Source organism: Macaca fascicularis, chromosome 7 (assembly GCF_037993035.2).
Source record: "Macaca fascicularis isolate 582-1 chromosome 7, T2T-MFA8v1.1".
In the NCBI taxonomy this organism is placed as follows: Eukaryota; Metazoa; Chordata; class Mammalia; order Primates; family Cercopithecidae; genus Macaca; species Macaca fascicularis.
In genome coordinates this window covers 38,741,037-38,759,933 of record NC_088381.1, presented here as the reverse complement: position 1 = coordinate 38,759,933, position 18,897 = coordinate 38,741,037, and the positions used below count along the sequence as shown (strand labels likewise).

The window sequence follows — 18,897 nt, the reverse complement described above, 5'->3', positions numbered from 1 at the left end:
AGATCTCCCACAGTGTGGAGCCTGAACAAGAAGAGGCCGGGGAGGGTTCTCCCCACAACAGCCCCACTGCACAGCAGATCATGCGGCTGCTTCATGAGGTGCAGAACCCCCAGGGGCACCCAGGCTTGGGCAGCAACCCCTGCATCCCCATTTTTTACTGGGCTCAGGAGAACAAGGTGAAGATAACAATCATCTAAAAGCCGGCCACTGTCAGCAAAGCCTGGAGAAGTGGGGCCAGAGGGTCTCCCCGACTATGTCCCTGCCACCCCTTCCCAGTTACCCCTTTACCCTTACAGTAGCAAAATAAGACCCCTATCTAATGAGGGAGACAGGTGCAGATGAGGTGAACATCATTGTCATCTAAAAACAGGCCACAAAATTAAAAAAAAAAAGTTATGGAATTAAAAAAAAGTTATGGGAAAAAAAGTTACGGGATAAAGAAAGTTATGGGATTAAAGAAGTTACGAAAAAAGTTGTAAGAAAAAAGTTATGAAAAAAGTTAGTTATGGAAAAAAGTTATGGAAAAGTTATAGAAAAAAAGTTATGGGATTAAAAAATAGTCATGGATAAAAATTTAAAAAATAAAAAATAAAAAGCAGGCTACTGTCAGCAAAGCCTGGAGAAGTGGGCCTGGAGACTCTGCCCCTACCATGTCCCTATCACCCCTTCCCAGTCACCCTTTTACCCTTAGAGTAGCAAGACAAGCCCCTGTCTAATGGGGTGAGACACACAAGTGCAGACCCTTTGCCGCCTTGGCCAGGGCTGAGTCCTTAAATTTCTGGATGATGATGATTGTTATTTAAGAGCTAGAGGCTCAGAGTTTCTTTCGAGGAAGCCTCATGGCCTCTCTGATGGCCTTAATTTCACCAAAGCAATTTTTCCCTCATGGGAGCTCCCATCTTACTCAGAGAGGCAGTTGAGGCAGGACAATGGAGCTAATGTAGACCAGGCGAGGGCACGAGCTGCTGGAGGTGGGTCCCCTTCCTCAGTGTACATATTGTATCTGTGCAACATTTTGTATATTCTGGGGGTAGGGCTGCCCCCTGGGTCATACATAGCGGAGGTTGGAGTTGGCACATGGGGAGGAGGTTCTAATAATTATTTGTGGCTGGGAAACTTATTTGATAGCATATGGCAGAGGAAGGAGGCAGGGATGGGGTTGTGGCTCCATGGTGATGAGACTCCTGTTTATTTTGCTTTTTATTTAGGAATAAATAGCTTTTGGCCATACTGCTCAGCCTGGTGTGTTCCTGTTTCCTTCACTGGCTCCTGGAGTTTGTGCCACTGAACGGGGAGCGCCAGAGTATCTGAACATGTCCAACCGGGCTGATGGGGACCTTCCAGGCCTGTTACCTGTATGCTGCCTGGTGACACCTGGGGGATTCCACGGGGACTGCCGTGGTGCCTGTGGGGCACAGTTCAGCCCTGACAGCCAACAGGCTCAGAAGCCTGATCTACCGGTGGCTGGGAAGGCAGGTACCAGCACCCAAGGGCACTGACTTCCATCCAGCCCAGGCGTCTTCCATTCCATCCTCCTCCCTCCCTTGCCTGTCTGTGCCTGGTGGCCTGTTTTTTCTGTCCCTCCAGAGTGCCAGCTGCCCTGCAGGCTTCCTCCAGGCTGAGTTAATGGCCCTGCGCCCTTGTGGCGAGAACCAGCTTCACAGGATGAGCCAGCTAAGCTCCAGGGGCTTTCCAGGAAAAGTGTCCCTTGGAAAGGATGTGGCCTTTTCACTGCTCCCAACAACACTCTGTTAATAATGGCTTGGCCCTTCCCCTCCCCTGAGTTCCACAGAAAACACAGCTAGCAGAGGACGCATTTCCCGTCATTCAGGATGGGTTTGATTATCAGCCGAGGGACAGCAGGACTGGTAGAGACTGTCAGGCCACATGGCTGCCTGCACAGTACACCCATGCTTGGCAGGGGACTGAAGGGATGGCGGGGGCTGGCTGTCCACAGGCCGGGCATGACAGGGAGGCCTCACTGGAGGTGGCACACTTTGGAGGGGCAACGTTCCTGTTGGCTACTGAACTCTTCCTTTGGGCAATAAGTTGAATGTCAAAATGAGGAACTATGGGTCATTTACCTTGATGTGATATACCTGGCTCCTTGCCAAAGGATACCTTACTTTTGGTTTTGCTAAGGGAAGAGGAGACAAAACATGAAAGCACTTGTTGACTAAAAGGAAGTCTTGAAAAATGCTTCAGCATTGAAAAGAGAAATGGAAAAACTAGAAAAGAAACCATACTTCCCAGAAGCTCAAGAGAAAATGTCCCCTCTTTCCATATGGCCCACAGATGCCAACTGTGGGAGAGGGTGGCATGTTTAAAAACAGGCAGAATAAGAACCTATTCACAAGCCAGAGATTTGGAAGTGACATTAGCTACCCCTCTCCAGATATAGGGGAAAGTACAGATCCTTGGAAACCCTAGACCTCAGTTTATATTACTGGATTCTCTTTTGAGCAGCAGCTTGGAAAGGCAAAGATGGGGAAGATTTTTAACTTCACTTCCTATGAATTATGCAGCTTCTTGCTAAGCATGGTTGAGAGTTTATTTGGGCAGGAGAGATTATGTGCAGGAACCTAAGAGGAGCCTGCTCTGAAGAATGCTGTCAGCATCAAAAGGGGCGGAGGAGGAGCTGGAATACAACACCCAAACTCCACAGACTCCAGGGCACATCTTGGGAGAGGTTCCAAATGTGGGCCCTAGTGATGCCATCTGCAGCAGAGAGAGCAAGTTCCAAAGAAGATGGGACAAGGTGCCGTAATTTGATGGTGAAATATCTTTATCAAATTTTGATAATAGTATATAACTCTGTATGTATTAATTTCATTAATATGTATTTCAGGAAAAGTGGATAAAATCTAATAATCTCTTCCACAATATGTGTATATAAGTGAGTGAGGATGCCGCAACTGCCTACCTAGCAATCCTAAATTATCCAACTAGCACTCAGGGGAGCTGTAAACTTTAAGGGTCTATATATTTAACCACTACTCAGGTCACTGGGCTCCCTAGCCCAAGTATAGTTTCAGCCAATCTGGCAGCATGGACCCAAATTCGGGGTGATCAAAATCAGTCTTCCTCTGATACATACACAGAATACCCCACCCACCCCAGCCTTGCACCCAACTACAGCCCAACTTTCAAGTTCATTATCGTGATCCCTGCCCTTTGGAGAGCATCACATAATTCACAAGTAGCTGATTGAAGAGCAGGGAGTTGGTTTCATTCATCTTTTTCCTCTTTATTTCTAGCCTACTGCATGGTGTGGTCAGGCTCTGAACACTTATTATGGAATAAAGGAGAAAGGGGAGAAGAGGGAGAGAGTTGGAAGACAGCTAAAATATGCTTGTGTCTAAACAATGAAAAGGAGAGAGAATACTGCAAGATGACTCTTTCCCCTCTTGAAGCCCTCTTACTAACCTCATGCCTTTTTCTTTCCTTATTCTTGCCCTTATCCTTCTTCCAGTGACCCATTCTCTCTCCACTTTTGATGTCACTGATCTTTTCCTGTTTGGGGCCTTATTTCTACCCCTATTTGCTTGCAAGACTATCTACCTTTCTTTTTCTCATTCTCTGCGTATCTCATCTGTTTGTCTGATTTTTACAAATTTGATCTCTTATTCTGTCATCTGATAACTTTTTTCTTTTAAGAAGGAATGGCAGGGCCTCAGGAGAGCCAACGGGTAAAAGAGTAGATAAGAGAAAGAGCATCATCTAATGTTTCCCACAGGGGCAGGGCCCATTCATCCCTTCTCCCCATGCTTTGTCCCAGTAGGTCAGAAGTGGTCAGTCAAGGGTATCCTATCTCATCTCTCTCTGGGCTCCTTTGAGTTGTCCTCCTGACCTACTACCTACTGTTACCATCAACATGGAAGCTAACCCTTTCAGGCACTACCCAGTTTCTGTTGTTAACTGATCTACCTCAAAGAGGCAGTCCCAGGCCCTAATTTTGAGCAGCAGTGAAGACATACATTCTACAAAAGTCAAGAGAACTCCATGTTTTTCCCACAGTTTGCTTCCCCAGAAAACTGACACCTGAGAACTCCATATACCCAAATCTAGTCTTGGTTCGGAGGTTTCTAGGCAACTTCCTAACACATGCACAGAGGCTACCTCTAAGGGGTGAATCCTAGTTTCATCTCCCAAGTCCAGCTTCACCCTAAGATCAGCTCCACTAACTCTAAAGAACCTTATGGTACAGGAGCTATTTCTCATTCATCTTAGAACCATGGATTCTCTGTTTGAATAATAAAATAACTTCCCTAAAGGCATTAAAATTTAAGTTTATTTTCAAAAGCATTGTAATACGTAGAAAAGTTTAGGGAAGAAGCAGTTGCTTGCTGTACAGAATGAATCTATTGGTGTCATATCTAAGAAAAACCATTGTCAAATCCAAAGTCATGAAGATTTACCTCTATGTTTTCTTCTAAAACTTTTATGGTTTTAGCTCTTACATTTAGATCATTGATCCATTCTGAGTTCATTGTGTATATAGTGTAAGAGTTCAACTTCATACTTTTGCATGTGGCTGTCTAGTTGTCCAAGCACCATTTGTTGAAAATACTATTCTTTCAACAATATTCGAAATATATTTCAATTCAAAATTCAACAATATGTGTCCAAGCACCATTTGTTGAAAATACTATTCTTTCAAATGGTCTTGGTGTCCTTGTTGAAAATCAGTTGACCCTACTTGTATGGCTTTCATCCTGGACTCTCAATTCTATTCCATTGCTTTATATGTCAATCTTGTGCTAGTACCACACTGTTTTGATTACTGTGGCTTTGTAGTAAGTTTGAAATCAGGAAGTGTTTGAATTCCACTTTTATTCCTCTTTTTCAAGATTTGTTCTATTTGAGGCCCATTTGCAATTCCATATGAATTTTGGGATGAGCTTTTCCATTTCTGCAAAAAAGATCATTGGGGTTTTGATAGGGATTGCATTGAATTTTATTTGTAGATTCTTTAGGATTTTTAAAATATATATTGGGCATTATTGCTATCTTAAAAATATTAAGTCTTCCAGTCCATAAATATGGAATGTTTTTCCATTTATTGGTGTCTTCAATTTCTTTTAGCAGTGTTTTGTAGTTTTCTGTGTATAAATCTTGCACTGCATTGGTTAATTTTAGTCCTAAGTATTTTATTATTTTTGATGCTATTACAAATGAAATTCTTAATTTTCTTTTTGGGTTGTCCATTGCTAGTGTATAGAAATAAAACTGATTCTCTGCCTTGTACCCTAACTCTGCTGAGTTAATTTCTTAGCTCTAATAATTTTATTTGTAGATTCTTTAGGATTTTTGTATATATATATATATAGAATCATGTCATCTGTGAATGGTTTTACTTCTTCCTTTTCAATTTGGATGCACTCTCTTTTTCTTGTCTAATTGCTCTGGCTAGAAGTTCTAGTACAATGTTGAATAGCACTGGTGAAAGTGGGCACCCTTGTCTTGTTCCTGATCTTAGAAAAATATTTCAGTCTTTTACTACTGAGTATGATGTTAACTGTAGTTTTTAAAAAATGAATACCCTTTTATCATGTTGAAGAAGTTCCCTTCTACTAGTCATAGTTTTCTGAGTGTTTTTATCACTAAGGGGTATTGGAGCTTGTCAAATGCTTTTCCTGCATCAATTGAAACGATCATGTGGGGCCAGGCACAGTGGCTCATGCCTGTAATCCCACCATTTTGGGAGGCCAAAGCAGGTGAATTGCCTGAGCTCAGGAGTTTGAGACTGGCCTGGCCAACATGGCAAAACCTTGTCTCTACTAAAAGTACAAAAATTAGCTGGGTGTGGTGGTGCGTGCCTGTAGTCCTAACTACTAGGGAGGCTGAGGCCAGAGAATTGCTTGAACCTGGGAGGCAGAGGTTGCAGTGAGCCGAGATCACGCTACTGCACTCTAGCCTGGGTGACAGAATGAGACTGTCTCAAAGAAAAAAAAAAAGATCACGTAGACTTTTTCTCTTCATTCTATTAATGCGGTAAGTATATTATATTATTACATTGATTTTTGTACGTTGAACCACTCTTGCATTCCTGGAATAAATTTCTATATTCTGTTATTGTGCTTTACTGTCTCATCTTTTACATATTTTCTCCTGTCATGTTTATTTCCTGCTATATGTGTACATATTATCTCTGCATTTGTCTTTTTCCACACTTGTCACTCTTAATTACTATTTTGTGTCTCTTTTATTGCTTGCATGTTTGGCTGATTTTCCTAGATAAGCACATTATATTTCACTGTCACAGGCAGACTAGAACCAACTCAGCAATGGAGGGCGGAAGGACTCAAGGCAAAATGTAGTAGTTAACCAATTACAGAGGCAGAACACACTAGCTTAAGTCAAGATGAGGTTGCAATGTCTATTTGTCCCATGCCACAATACCTGTGAATCAAGAATGCTGACCTCCCTGGAATCTTCTTAAGATTCTGCCCTAGAGAATGGGGAAAAGAGCTACCATCCTTAGGGTATTGATATGAACTATTGAGAGGCTCCTTGACCAATGGGAGCATGTCTCTGTGACAGCATTTTGGGAATTTAAGGAGCATCAGGAAAGCCTCACTTTGTTAAAGAGGTAAGTAAACTAAACCCTGCTAATAATGCATTTGAGTATACCAGCTTCATATCCTTAGGTGAAGAGCCTGGACCTTCTTAAACATTAAACACTCTGGGATAGAAATGATCAGATCTTTATGTCTACATGAGTACGTTGTGAGAAGAAGGAGAGACAGAAGAGGAAGGTCAGAGGTACAGGGGAAGAGATTCTTTTTTTTTTTTTTTTTTTTTTTTTTTTTTTTTGAGACGGAGTCTCGCTCTGTCGGCCAGGCTGGAGTGCAGTGGCCGGATCTCAGCTCACTGCAAGCTCCGCCTCCCGGGTTCACGCCATTCTCCTGCCTCAGCCTCCCGAGTAGCTGGGACTACAGGCGCCCGCCACCTCGCCCGGCTAGTTTTTTGTATTTTTTTAAGTAGAGACGAGGTTTCACCGGGTTAGCCAGGATGGTCTCGATCTCCTGACCTCGTGATCCACCCGTCTCGGCCTCCCAAAGTGCTGGGATTACAGGCTTGAGCCACCGCGCCCGGCCGAGATTCTTTAAAAAGGGCAAAACGTGCACAAAATGTAGGTCGAGAGAACTATAAACAAACTTCCCCATTGTACAAACGAGCCCAGGGTGAATTCTGAGAGGGGGATCCAAGCAAACAGTGAATTTGCCTTCTACAATTAGGATGCGAATTCCCCTTAAAAAAGGTGTATGCTCAGACATGCGTAGCACAAGTCATAAGACACAGGATTCAGAAAAGACACTAGAAAAATCTGTCTTCCAAATGATGTTTAGTTTTCTGGTTCTAGCTATGCTACATTAAGGCTTTCCCAGTCTCCATCAGCAGGGGAAGGAGTATAAGGCATTGTTGCCAGTCTGAATTCCTGATGTGCAGCCCCCAGCTCTGAACCTTTCAACATAAACCCATCAAGGAGTGTGTTTCTGGTCCCAATCCTGGATCCTACAGATTTGACTGCTATGAGGTCTCCCTGTCCCTTATTTTTTTCCCTAAAATCTGATTTTGGTCTTACTGCAAACCCTTGAATTCTCATAAGATAGATGTATCAGGGAAATTCTAACTCCTAAACCTAAACAAAATAACTGTAAAAAATACCAGAAGAATTGTATTTCAATCAAGTTTTCTTATTTTAAATTGCTATAATGTATTTATTTTTTATTTTTTAACTTTGAAGTTCAAGGGTACGTGTGCAAGTTTGTTACATAGGTAAACTTGTGTTGTGGGGGTTTGTTGTACAGATTTTTTTTTTTTTTTTTTGGTCAGCCAGGTATAGAACCCGTATACCCATATTCCTGATCCTCTCCCTCCTCCCACCCCAACCCTCCAATAGGCTTCAGTATGTGTTGTTTTTCTGTATGTGTCCATGTATTTTCATCATTTAGCTCCCACTTGTGAGAACATGTGGTGTTAGGTTTTCTGTTCCTGCATTAGTTTGCTAAGGATAATGGCCTCCAGCTCCATCCATGTTCCTGCAAAGGGCATGATCTCATTCTTTTTTATGGCTGCATAGTATTCCATGGTGTATATATATGTACCACATTTTCTTGATTTAGTCTGTCACTGGTGGGCATTTAGATTGATTCCATGTCTTTGCTATTGTGAATAGTGCTGCAATGAACATATGCGTGCGTGTATCTATAACAGAATGATTTAGAGTCCTCTTGGTATATACCCAGTGATAGCATTGCTGGATCAAATGGTATATCTGTCTTTAGGTCTTTGAGGAATTGCCACACTGTCTTTCACAATGGTTGAACTAATTTACACTCCCACCAATAGTGTATAAGCATTCTTTTCTCTACAACCTTTCCAACAACGTCTCTTATTTTTTGACTTTTTCCTAATAGCCATTAAATTGCCTTTAACTCCTAATTTCCAGCCATTCCTTGTCTGATTTTAGGTGACAGAGCTGCTGACAATTAGATTTGCCCCAAGGATGACTCCAGTGATAAACGCCATAATGGCTCCGTCTTTGCCCAGCCATTTTGCCAACCAGGAGAATGAACATTCATCCCTCCAGGGACAGGTAGGGAAACCAGTAGGAATCCCACTCCATCAGTGTGATCTTCAGGTGGGAAGGGGAGCGGTTGAGTCCCTGCACTGCAGGTGGAGGCGCACCTCCAGAGCTCATCGTGGGGGAATAGCCTAGCCTTAAAAAAACTATTCATACACAATTTTCAAGCTTGTTTAATGTCAGTATGATTCTAGATCCTTCTGGATGATTGATATTGGAGATGCAGTAGAAAGGGATAGCCCTGAGTACCGAAGAGGTGGGAAGAGGGTACTGCAAGAATACAGTCCCCCATTTCACAAGCTGATCTTCTGATTTTTATTGACTGATTGATTGAAATGGGGTCTTGCTCTGTTGCCCAGGCTGGAGTGCAGTGGCACAATCATAGCTTATTGGAGTCTCAACTCCCTGGGCTCAAGCAAGCCTTTTGTGTCAGCCTCCCAAGTCCCCAGGCTGCTCTCAAAGTCCTGGGGTGAAGCAATCCTGCCTCAGCCTCCCAAAGTGCTAGGATGGCAGGCGTGAGCCACCGAGCCCAGCCCTATACTGAGGACACTGAGAGGAGGCTCCCAGTCATGCAGGGCGGAAGCTACCAACCAGAGGAATCCCACCCTAAGGCAGCCAGGTCCAAGATCTGTTTCTATCAGGTCATGGAGAGACTGTGAGTTTAGGAGTAGGGGTGAGGTTGAGTGGTGTCAGGTTTCAGAAGTAACTCTAAGACTTTTCTCCATTTTAAGTCTGCTTGGGAGCATTTCTGTTCATTTCCCTACAGCAAAGCCACTCAGCAGCACCTACACTGTTTCAGGTCACTTAAATGGTACCCAAGGTCAGGGCTGGATTTTAACTTTTTAACTGGATTAGAAAGGAAGGCTAGTTGGGAGCACATCAGCTAGTACTCACCAGAAGCAACGTGTGCAGAAAAGAGTTAACATAGTAGGCTTGAGACTGCTATCCTTGAAAAGGATACCTTGGCTGCTATCTGGGAACTTGGGTTTAGGGTTCCACACTTTTAGGGGTCGAGCTGAGTGGGAGAGAAGAAGGAGAAAAACAATTTTCTATTATTTGGTCCCAATATATCCTTGTCTCTTTCCATTTCCGCTCCTTTCAGACACAACCCTTAAACTACTTTTCTCATATCTCGTTTTTCTTCTCTCAGAATTATAGAAAGAGATTATTTCTAAAGAAGCTCACCAGCTGTACCAGAGATGCCTATATAGTCTGTTTGAATGACTCTATTGGGCTATATTTTCTGTTTGAATGACCATCTTCCAGTTGATAGCAGTGCTCTTCTTGTCTGCTCATTTCTGATGCTGTGAGTTTTGATTTGTGTCTTCACTGCCTTCTTTTCATCTTTTTTTCAGATTCGTCTCTCCCCTTTCCCTCTGCTATGGTATCCATCTACATTTTTTGTTTGTTCTGAAGCTGTTCTTGAATCTGTTTCTGTATTTGTCTCTGACATAATCTCAGCACTTGAATGTTTGTGTGTCTTCCTTTCACAGCTAAATGCATTCAAAGACATCTTTTCTAGGGAGGCCTGGAGAATTAAGCCGTCTGAGTACATGAGCAGAACTACTTCAATCATCTATTTGTGATCAAAGAACAACTTTGTTGTTGTTGTTGTTTCCGGGCTCCAGTGGGTCAGAAATGATTAGATAGTACTCATGTTTGTCAAAATCTGTGCCCCGACCTGGCTGCCTGCAGGCTCTCCTAGATTCTATCAACAAAGACACACTAACATCCTTCAACAAAAAGCTATCAAGAAGTGGTTTCATTACATGTGTGGAGAAAACACAAGTAAGACGACGACGACAACAACAACAACAAAACCCCAAAATTTTAAAAACCAGAAAAAAAATAGAAAAAGGTGTTTTCAAGCCCCACAGCTGACCACTACTAAGAGTCAATATTTCCAAAGCCCACTATTTTGATGAAATACTTGGAAGCTCCCTGGCCTCTCCTTTTTGACCGGTCTCTTTGGCAGCTGAGACACAGCCAATGGTATTAAAACAAAGCAACAGTGACCTTCCTCCCCACCTCCTACCCTTGCTGCAAAGGCAGAGCCCAGTACCCTAATACACACGTGCGACTGACTCAGCCCCAAAAGGTTGTCCATCACTCCTGGCAGTGTTTCCAGGGCTTCCAGACAGGGCTCCAAGGCTTCCAGGGAGGGTTTCTCCAAGGATTTCAGCAGGGGCTCCAAGACTTCCTTTGAGAGGTTTTAAACAGTTTATGTTAAGATTTCAAGGAGTCCCTTGCAGGAGCTATGAGACTTATCAAGGTTTCCAAATTTCCACTTATAGGCCCCAGTGGAGGCCATAGATTTATTCTGCGGGCTTTTAGATATTTTGGGCAGCAGCTTCTAGCACTGTCTTCTTCTTCAAGGTCTCAGGGAGTAGCTGATCATTATTAATCAGGGAGGCTTCTAGAGGATCCTGTCAGCATATGCTTTCCTCAGCCCCCTCTTTTCATTCAGTCATTCAGCAGACATTTAAAGGGTACTATATTCTAGGCATTGGGCTGGGTCAAACTTATGCCACACAGCATCAGCCTCAAAGAGCTCACAGACATGGCTGCTCCCAGGACTCTCCTGCTGGAGGGGGCTGCCACCATGGGTTGCTGTCTTCAGCTCCCACAAGGCCCCTCATCTATAAAGCCTTGCTTCCCTGCCAGGTGGAACAGCTCAGGGTTCATCTTTCAGTTCTGTGACTGTGCAGCAGTTAGTCTTAGAGTCCCCAGTGCCAATTTTGTTCCAAGCTCTTTCAAGAAGTTTACTAAAACCTCCTGTGGAGCGGCACTAGGAGACTAAATCTCTGTCACCCCACCAGTGACAGTTCTCAGGCTCTCTGGCCCTTGTTTGGCTACACTCTTTTTTTTTTTTTTTGAGACGGAGTCTCGCTCTGTCACCCAGGCTGGAGTGTAGTGGCGCGATCTCGGCTCACTGGTGCCCGCCACCACGCCCAGCTAATTTTTTGTATTTTTAGTAGAGACGGGGTTTCACTGTGTTAGCCAGGATGGTCTCGATCTCCTGACCTCGTGATCCACCTGCCTTGGCCTCCCAAAGTGCTGGGATTACAAGAGTGAGCCACCATGCCCGGCCTTGGCTACACTCTTGAGGCAATGGTAGGGACCCTAAAAGACCAAGAGTCTGAAAAGGTCTTTTAGCCCTAATGCCAATCCCACCCAGCCACACTTTGCTAACAAAGTAGTCACACTTTCCAAGACTTTTCAAATTTATTCCTGCGAATCAAATTCCATAAGCCACAACTGAATAGGAATATATTCTTTAATGAAACACACCTGGAGCGGGTTTGCCACTCTCTAATAAGTCAGAGAAGCCCTGATGGGGTTTTGGAAAGTACATGACATCACAGTGGGTACCAGGAGAGGGCCATGCCTGGAAAAAAGAGCAATAATAATAACAGCTACCTTGATAGCTGTGCAACAGATAACTGTTGAAGCAGTCTACAAATATTTTCTAGGGAACTCGTTTTACCTGCCCAACGTCCCTATGAGGTAGGTACTATTGTTTCATCCTCACTTTACACTTAAGAAATGGAGAAACTGAGATTGTAAGTAACTTGTTCAATGTCACACAGCTGGTATAATAGCAAGGCTTGAACCCTGGCAGTCTGGCCAGAGACTCTGAGCTCTAATGCCTGCACCTCTCCAAGGTGACTGGAAATGTCTCTTACAATACTTCCATTTCCTGTCAGATTTCTTTTTTTTCTTCCTTTCAAATTTTCTTCCATGATACTGGTTCAGCTACTGAAGACCACTTTTGGTCCTGGAGAGAAGGGACAGGAGGGCTTATTGTTCCTTCCCTCAATGTTCCTGAAACAAAATTTTCTCTCTACTTTTCCACCCCGGCCCATTTAGTCAACCCTTCTAATTGGGCCTTACTCTGTTTCCCCCTCTCAAAATATGAATCCTTGCAGACATCTTTCTTACCTTCTCTCGAAGCTGAGAATGGAGGGAGAGGACTGGTCTGCCAAGGGAGCCAACCCTAAGGCCAGAGAAGGGAGCCCCTGGGTGCTCAGCGGGGTCTGAGCCTCAGTGTCTGAATCTGCCTGTGTGACTCTGGCGTCTTGGGGGGCTCTCTGACACCCTCTCCCTTGCCCTCTCCTGTTAGATCCCTTGTCTTTCACGGCTCTCTTCTCTGTTACTGTCTCCTGGCCTGTTTGTCTCTCCACCCATCTGCCCACCATCCATGTCCACCTTTTTGCTGCTGGAGTTGCTTTTTGGGGCCTGGCTTTCCTTCTTTCACCATCTCCTTGTCTCTGGACGCTTCTCAGTTTATTCTTTCTGGATGTATCTTGCTGAGGATGTGTCTGCGTCTGATTCTAGCCTATTTTTTTTCTAAAAGGCTAATCCTCATGACCCCAGGATAAAATCCATTCTTTTGTAACATGGTGTGAAGGCCCTTGCATCTGTCTTCACTTCTGCTCTTGCCACTGCTGCCCTGTAAGGCAGTGCTGCAGCCATAAGGAACTTAATTTTTTCCCTAAATGTGCTCCATCCCTCACAGGTTCTGTTCCCTCCACCGGAAAGACTTTGCCATGCCAAACCTGCTATTCAGCTAACTCCCACTCATTTTCAAGCCTCAGACACAGCTTCCTCTAGGAAAACAGCCCCTGGCCCAGGTGTGTCTTGCGTGTGCTTCCAGCCCATATTGCTGTGAAAGCGATGGTCATGTGTATTGAATTTGCCTATTTACTTACTGTGTCTCCCCCGTTGCACTTTGCTCTTTGAAGGCAAAGAATGACCTTCCTTCAAGAGAACATAGTGAGAAGACTGCTTTTGGCGTCATTCCTTATCAACTGTTCTCTCCCCACATCATCCTCTGAAATGTTGGCTCTTTTCTGCCTGATTTGGGGATTCTACAAGCCCAAATACTAATGCTTCCTCCTCCAAGTCCCAAGAAACACCCTTGAGGGTATTTCTTCTAAAACTTCTCATGTCAGTCTATTTTTTTAAATCATGGAAGAAGGTGAGATTGAGTAGGAGTTTCATGGGGGTCCTTCCGATAACCATCTTGGTGGCTCCACTTACAGGCAGGAAACCTAGATAAAATCAATCATATATCGATAACCCTTACCCATGTTCAATATAAACTTCAAGCATTTTTCAAAGGGAGGCATAATATCTCATTCACAAAAAATTTGTTGAAATGTTTCTTTCATGTATATCTACATATGTGTATATATGTGTGCGTATGTATGTGTGTATACATGTGTACAGATTAGTGACCTATAGATAGCTCTACAAAAGGAGGCTTTATTCATATGTAAGCATAGGATAGGGATGTAGAATGAGTCCTGGATGACAGACAGCACCTTGAACCTGGCTTTTCTGGCTGCATCTGAGAAATTGTGAGTTAGGGCCATGGGCTGGGTTCTGAGAGGACCTAATCAGTTCCAAGTACCTTAAAATCCAAGCTGTGAAGTTTATATATTCTTCTAAAGAAAAATGTCTCCTTTAGTAGTGGTAGCCAAAGAAAAACTACATTTTTGCCTGGCAGAAGTGATAGCCTATTACTCCACCTGTAGTACCTGCTTGTTGAATGAATAGTTGAACGTTGCCCAGCCAATTCGTATATCATTGTTTCCTTGCGTGTTCCCCAATCCTAGAGAGGGCTTGAGCCTTTGATATGCTTTGGATGTTTGTCCCCCTCAAATCTCACATTGAAATGTGCTCCCCAATGTCGGATGTGTGGTCTAGCGGGAGGTGTTTGGGTCATGGAGTCAGAATCCTCATGAATGGCTTGGTGCTGTCCTCGTGGTAATGTGTGAGTTCCCACTCCGAGTTCATGTGAGATCTGGTTGATGGAAAGAGCCTGGCACCTCCTCCCTCTCTCTTGCTCACACTCTCACCATGTGCTATGCTGGCTCCTCCTGAGCCTTCCACCATGAGTAAAAGCTTCCTGAGGCTATCACCGGAAGCAGATGCTGGCAGCATGATTCTTGTACAGTCTGCAGAACTGTGAGCCAAATAAACCTCTTTTCTCTATTAATTACTGAGTCTCAGGTACTTCTTCATAGCAACACGAATTGACTAACACAGCCCTGTACTTTTTCATGAACTGACTAACACAGCCCTGTACTTTTTCATGAACTGACTAACACAGCTCTGTACTTTTTCAAGTTTCTATTGCTGGCTTCACCACCACCAACTAGAGCCTCCAGCAGGGCTCACCCTGCCCTGGTCTCTCTCCTGGCAAAGTCAGCTTCCCGCAGCTGATCCTATACCAGTTCTCCAGGCAGACAAAAGCTCAGAATTACCCTCTCCGTTCTGCACACAGCAGTGCCCAGGACAGTCCTGTGCTTTAAGCCCTTCTTCATACAGTAGCTCTCTTGAGGAACTTATGCAACATTGGCGAGATAAGACTCTCACAGCAGTCTCCCTTTCAATGATTTTGTTAGCTGTTTTAGACATTTACATTGAAATTCTAAGATTATTTTGTCGAATTTTGAAACAACAAACAAAAGGGATCCTTTAGAAGGTATTTGTAAATCTCCCACTGAATTGCGATACAGAGAGAGAGAGAGAGAGAGAGACAGGGTTTTGCTCTGTCACCCAGGATGGAGTGCAGTGGTGCAATCACAACTCACTATAACCTTGAACTCCTGGGCTCAAGTGATCGTTCCACCCCAGCCTCCAAAGTAGTTAATTTTTTAAAGTAAATTTTTTTTTTTTTTGTAGAGACAGGATCTCACTGTGTTGCCCAGGTTGATCTCACACTCCTGGCCTCAAGCGATTTTCCAACCTCGGCTTCCCAAAGTGCTGGGATTATAGGCGTGAGCCACCCTCCCCAGCCTGAGTTGTGTTTTTAAAATCAAGGTTCTCTTTGCATGTCTAATAGTTTTTGCTTATTAAAACACATAGGTGCTGGATTGTGTAGTGTGTCTGTTTTTTACATAATTTATTCAATCTAGCCTAATAAAATACTGCTACTACTATTTCTGCGTGTGTGTGTGTATTTGGATTTGTCAGCTACTTTATTTTCAACTCCTTTGGAAGCATTTTGTTTTAAGTATATTTCTTGTTCAACAATATATTAAATAACATATGGGAAAAAACAAAACCCAATAACGTAGTCTCTCTTAATTAAAAAATTCAACCCATTCACATTTCATAAAATAATTGTTATACTCCCTTTTATTTTTTTCATCTTATTTTATGTTTACCATTTATTTATATCCTTTTTTAAATTTTCCTTTTCCACTTATTCTCCCCTGTGTCCCCTGTTGATTTAGAAATTCTACTCTATTTTTCCATTCTGCTCATAATTACCTCCCAGTTTGTAACACTCATGATCAGACACGTATTTCTTTACTAGTAAATAAAAAGGCATATTCCTCTACATGCCCCCTGCCGCACACACACAAATTCCACAATAGTCACAGAGAGACACATGTCCCATGTTTATGTCCAGCTACTCAGGCACACCTGTTTGGGGGCCAAACAAGCATAGTGGGCTCAGACCTGAGAATGGGACTCCAGGGGCCCAAAGTCCCTGTCTCCATTGATAGGCTAGCTCTGACAATCCCCAGTTACTGATACTCAAAACCCCATTTTTAAAGCTGGAGCTGTCTCTCTCAGACTTAATACACCTGTCATCAGACCTCTCAGAAAAGGTCAGATGGGGACAGATTTGGGAGTGAGAGGATAAAGGGGTGCCCCAGGGCATGGGGGAGAAGGGTATAAGAAATAGTGAAATGTGCCCAAGAGAAGTTGAGGGATGATGTTTGACTGTAGGGCCACTCTGCCTGGTAGGAGTGTCCCTCAGCAGGTACAGAAGCTCTCCAACGCCAAAGCCTGGTGAGGCGCTGTGTCCTGGACATGCATGGGAGAAGAGAAAAGGCAAGACAGGGAAGAGTGCCCTGAAGGGTCACAGCAGGGAAAGGAGGAGAGGGCGCGGTGGGGGATATGGTCGGCATGGAGGGTGGATGAAGAGCCCCTGCTATAGAGGCAGGGCTTCAGGCAGAGGTCCCAGACAGACTGGGCTTCCAGACTGGGGCCTTCTTGTTGTGGAGGAGGTGGGATTTGGACTAGGGAGGAGCGGACAGTAGCCCGGGGTCTTGTGACTCAAGTATTTCCTCTTAGGGAGTGTAGAAGCACGTGGAGACAGGTCAGAATGGGATTGGGAATGGGAGGGCCTCTTATATTTGGCCCTCAGCTGGGCACTCCTTAGGAGGTTGGGTCACAGCCTGAGCAAGACACTCCATGCCCTCTGGGTGAAGGTGGACTCCAGCTCTGGACAGACTCCTCCAGAGACCTGGGACCCTGGACCCCAGCACACCTGAACGGGCTGTAAGGGTCAGGAACACCCATCCTTCCTCACAGTCTGCAAAGGGCCCTTTGGAAAGGAAAACATCCTAGCTCCACTCCCTCATACTTGAGTCCAGGAGGAGTCCAGGAATCAGAAGATAATAGGACTTGTACTAAAGGGAGCTAGAGGAATCCAGGCTGGATGCTGGTGGAAAAGCAGGAGGAGCACTGCTAGCTCTCATTAGCTGAGCATTGACCTCGACAGGTGCTGTGACGTCATCACTAACGTGGAGATGAAAAACCAGAGGCTCTGAATTTAGATTGCTTTCCCAGGGTCGCACACCTAATAGGTGGGAGAGCTTACACAAAAGCTGTCTCTTTCTGATTTCAAAGCCGAATGTCTCAACTTCTACACCCTCCACAATTATTTTGAATACTTTAGCAGCTTTCATTTGGAGTCTGGCCTTACACTTATTATTGAATGGGAAAGGTGACCAAGGAAAGAACAGAATAGAGAGGACTGAAGAGAATAAGGGTGGGGGGAGCCCTTTGTGACTCGGGGCAGTGCCTCCCAGTTCACTTCTATACCTGCTTTCCTCATACACACACGTGTGCAGCTTTGGTTGATCACTCGGTTGGAGAGGTATTAAATAATCAATTAGGTTCCTCTTCCTCCCAAACCATGGAAGAACCCCCACCCACCCTGTCCACATCAGTCCCCCTCAGCTTCCCCTAAGCTTCCATGCCCCTCTCGCTTTCTGTCAGAACTGCACTGTGTGGAAAAGGCCTGCGGGCATTAGGAGGGGCCCCAGAAGAGCAGACAGACTTAATTAGATTGTCAAAGGGCTTGGTCTGTTCTTCCCCATTTCCACAATCTCAGAAGAGCAGACACACTTAATTAGATTGTCAAAGGGCTTGGTCTGTTCTTCCCCGTTTCCACAATCTCTTCATATCTCTGCCCACCTTAAAATTAAAAATAAATTTAAAAATCTGGGCTGGGGGCAGTGGCTCACGCCTGTCATCCCAGCACTTTCAGAGTCCAAGGCTGGCGCATCACTTGAGGTCAGGAGTTCAAGACCAGCCTGGCTAACAGGGCAAAACCCCATCTCTACTAAAAATACGAAAATTAGCCAGGTGTGGTGGTGGTGGGCACCTGTAATCCCAGCTACGCGGGAGGCTAAGGCAGGAGAATTGCTTGAACCTGGGAGGCGGAGGTTGCAGTGAGCCGAGATCACACCAGTGCACTCCAGCCTGGGCGACAGAGTGAGACTTCATCTCAAAAAAAAAAAAAAAACCTACTATGCGAAAAATACAAAAAAAAAAAAAAAAAAAAAGAAGACAATGCAAAACTCTCATGTCATCTATCACACATAAACTGTCACCATTTGGTCATATCTCTCCCTCTGCCCTGCGAAAGGATAAGTGTAAGAAACAAAGTTTAATTGTTGCCTTGTTGGGTGATTATAAAACCAGTGAAGTTTTTGTAAATAACTTGTTAAGTTGTGTAGTATATGTTGTGTCTGCTGTTTAAGTCATTGAAGTCTTCAAAGAACTCTACTTTGTGATTGTAATTTAAATAATGTAGGGATATTTATAATTAAACGAGGAATTAATGAGTAGATGTTCAATTAAAAATGCGTTTAGAGATAGTATCAGATGTGTGAGTATAATAAATTGAGCACAAAACAATACAAATAGTGGTGAGTATGGCTTCCTGGTGCAAAAAAGCCTTTGGACCTGTGAAGAGTTTCAACATAAAGGCTAAGAGGCAGGGGAGATACAGCAGAGAAGACATGAGAAAGACCTAAGAGGCGCTAGAAGCAAGGGGACGACAGGCAACCGGATGCCCCAGGCGCTTCAGAACAAGCTGCCTCCTGCGGAGGCGGCAGGAGAGCCAAGTGGGCTCAGCCCCGGATGGCTGAGGGGACACCTAGAGGGTTCCAAGCAGGGGCAGGACAGGCCCGGTAGCAGGACCTCTTGAGTAAGGGGAGAGGGACAGGGAGATGGCTTTACTTCCGAGGAGCGCTGCGCGGGGAGAGACCGGC

General features: G+C 44.3%; 1 pseudogene; it reads left to right on the top strand.

The window, feature by feature from the left end:
* Positions 1 to 15,537, top strand: part of LOC102115030 (golgin subfamily A member 2-like) — a 55,268-nt pseudogene extending 39,731 nt beyond the window's left edge.
* Positions 15,538 to 18,897: the final 3,360 nt, after the last annotated feature.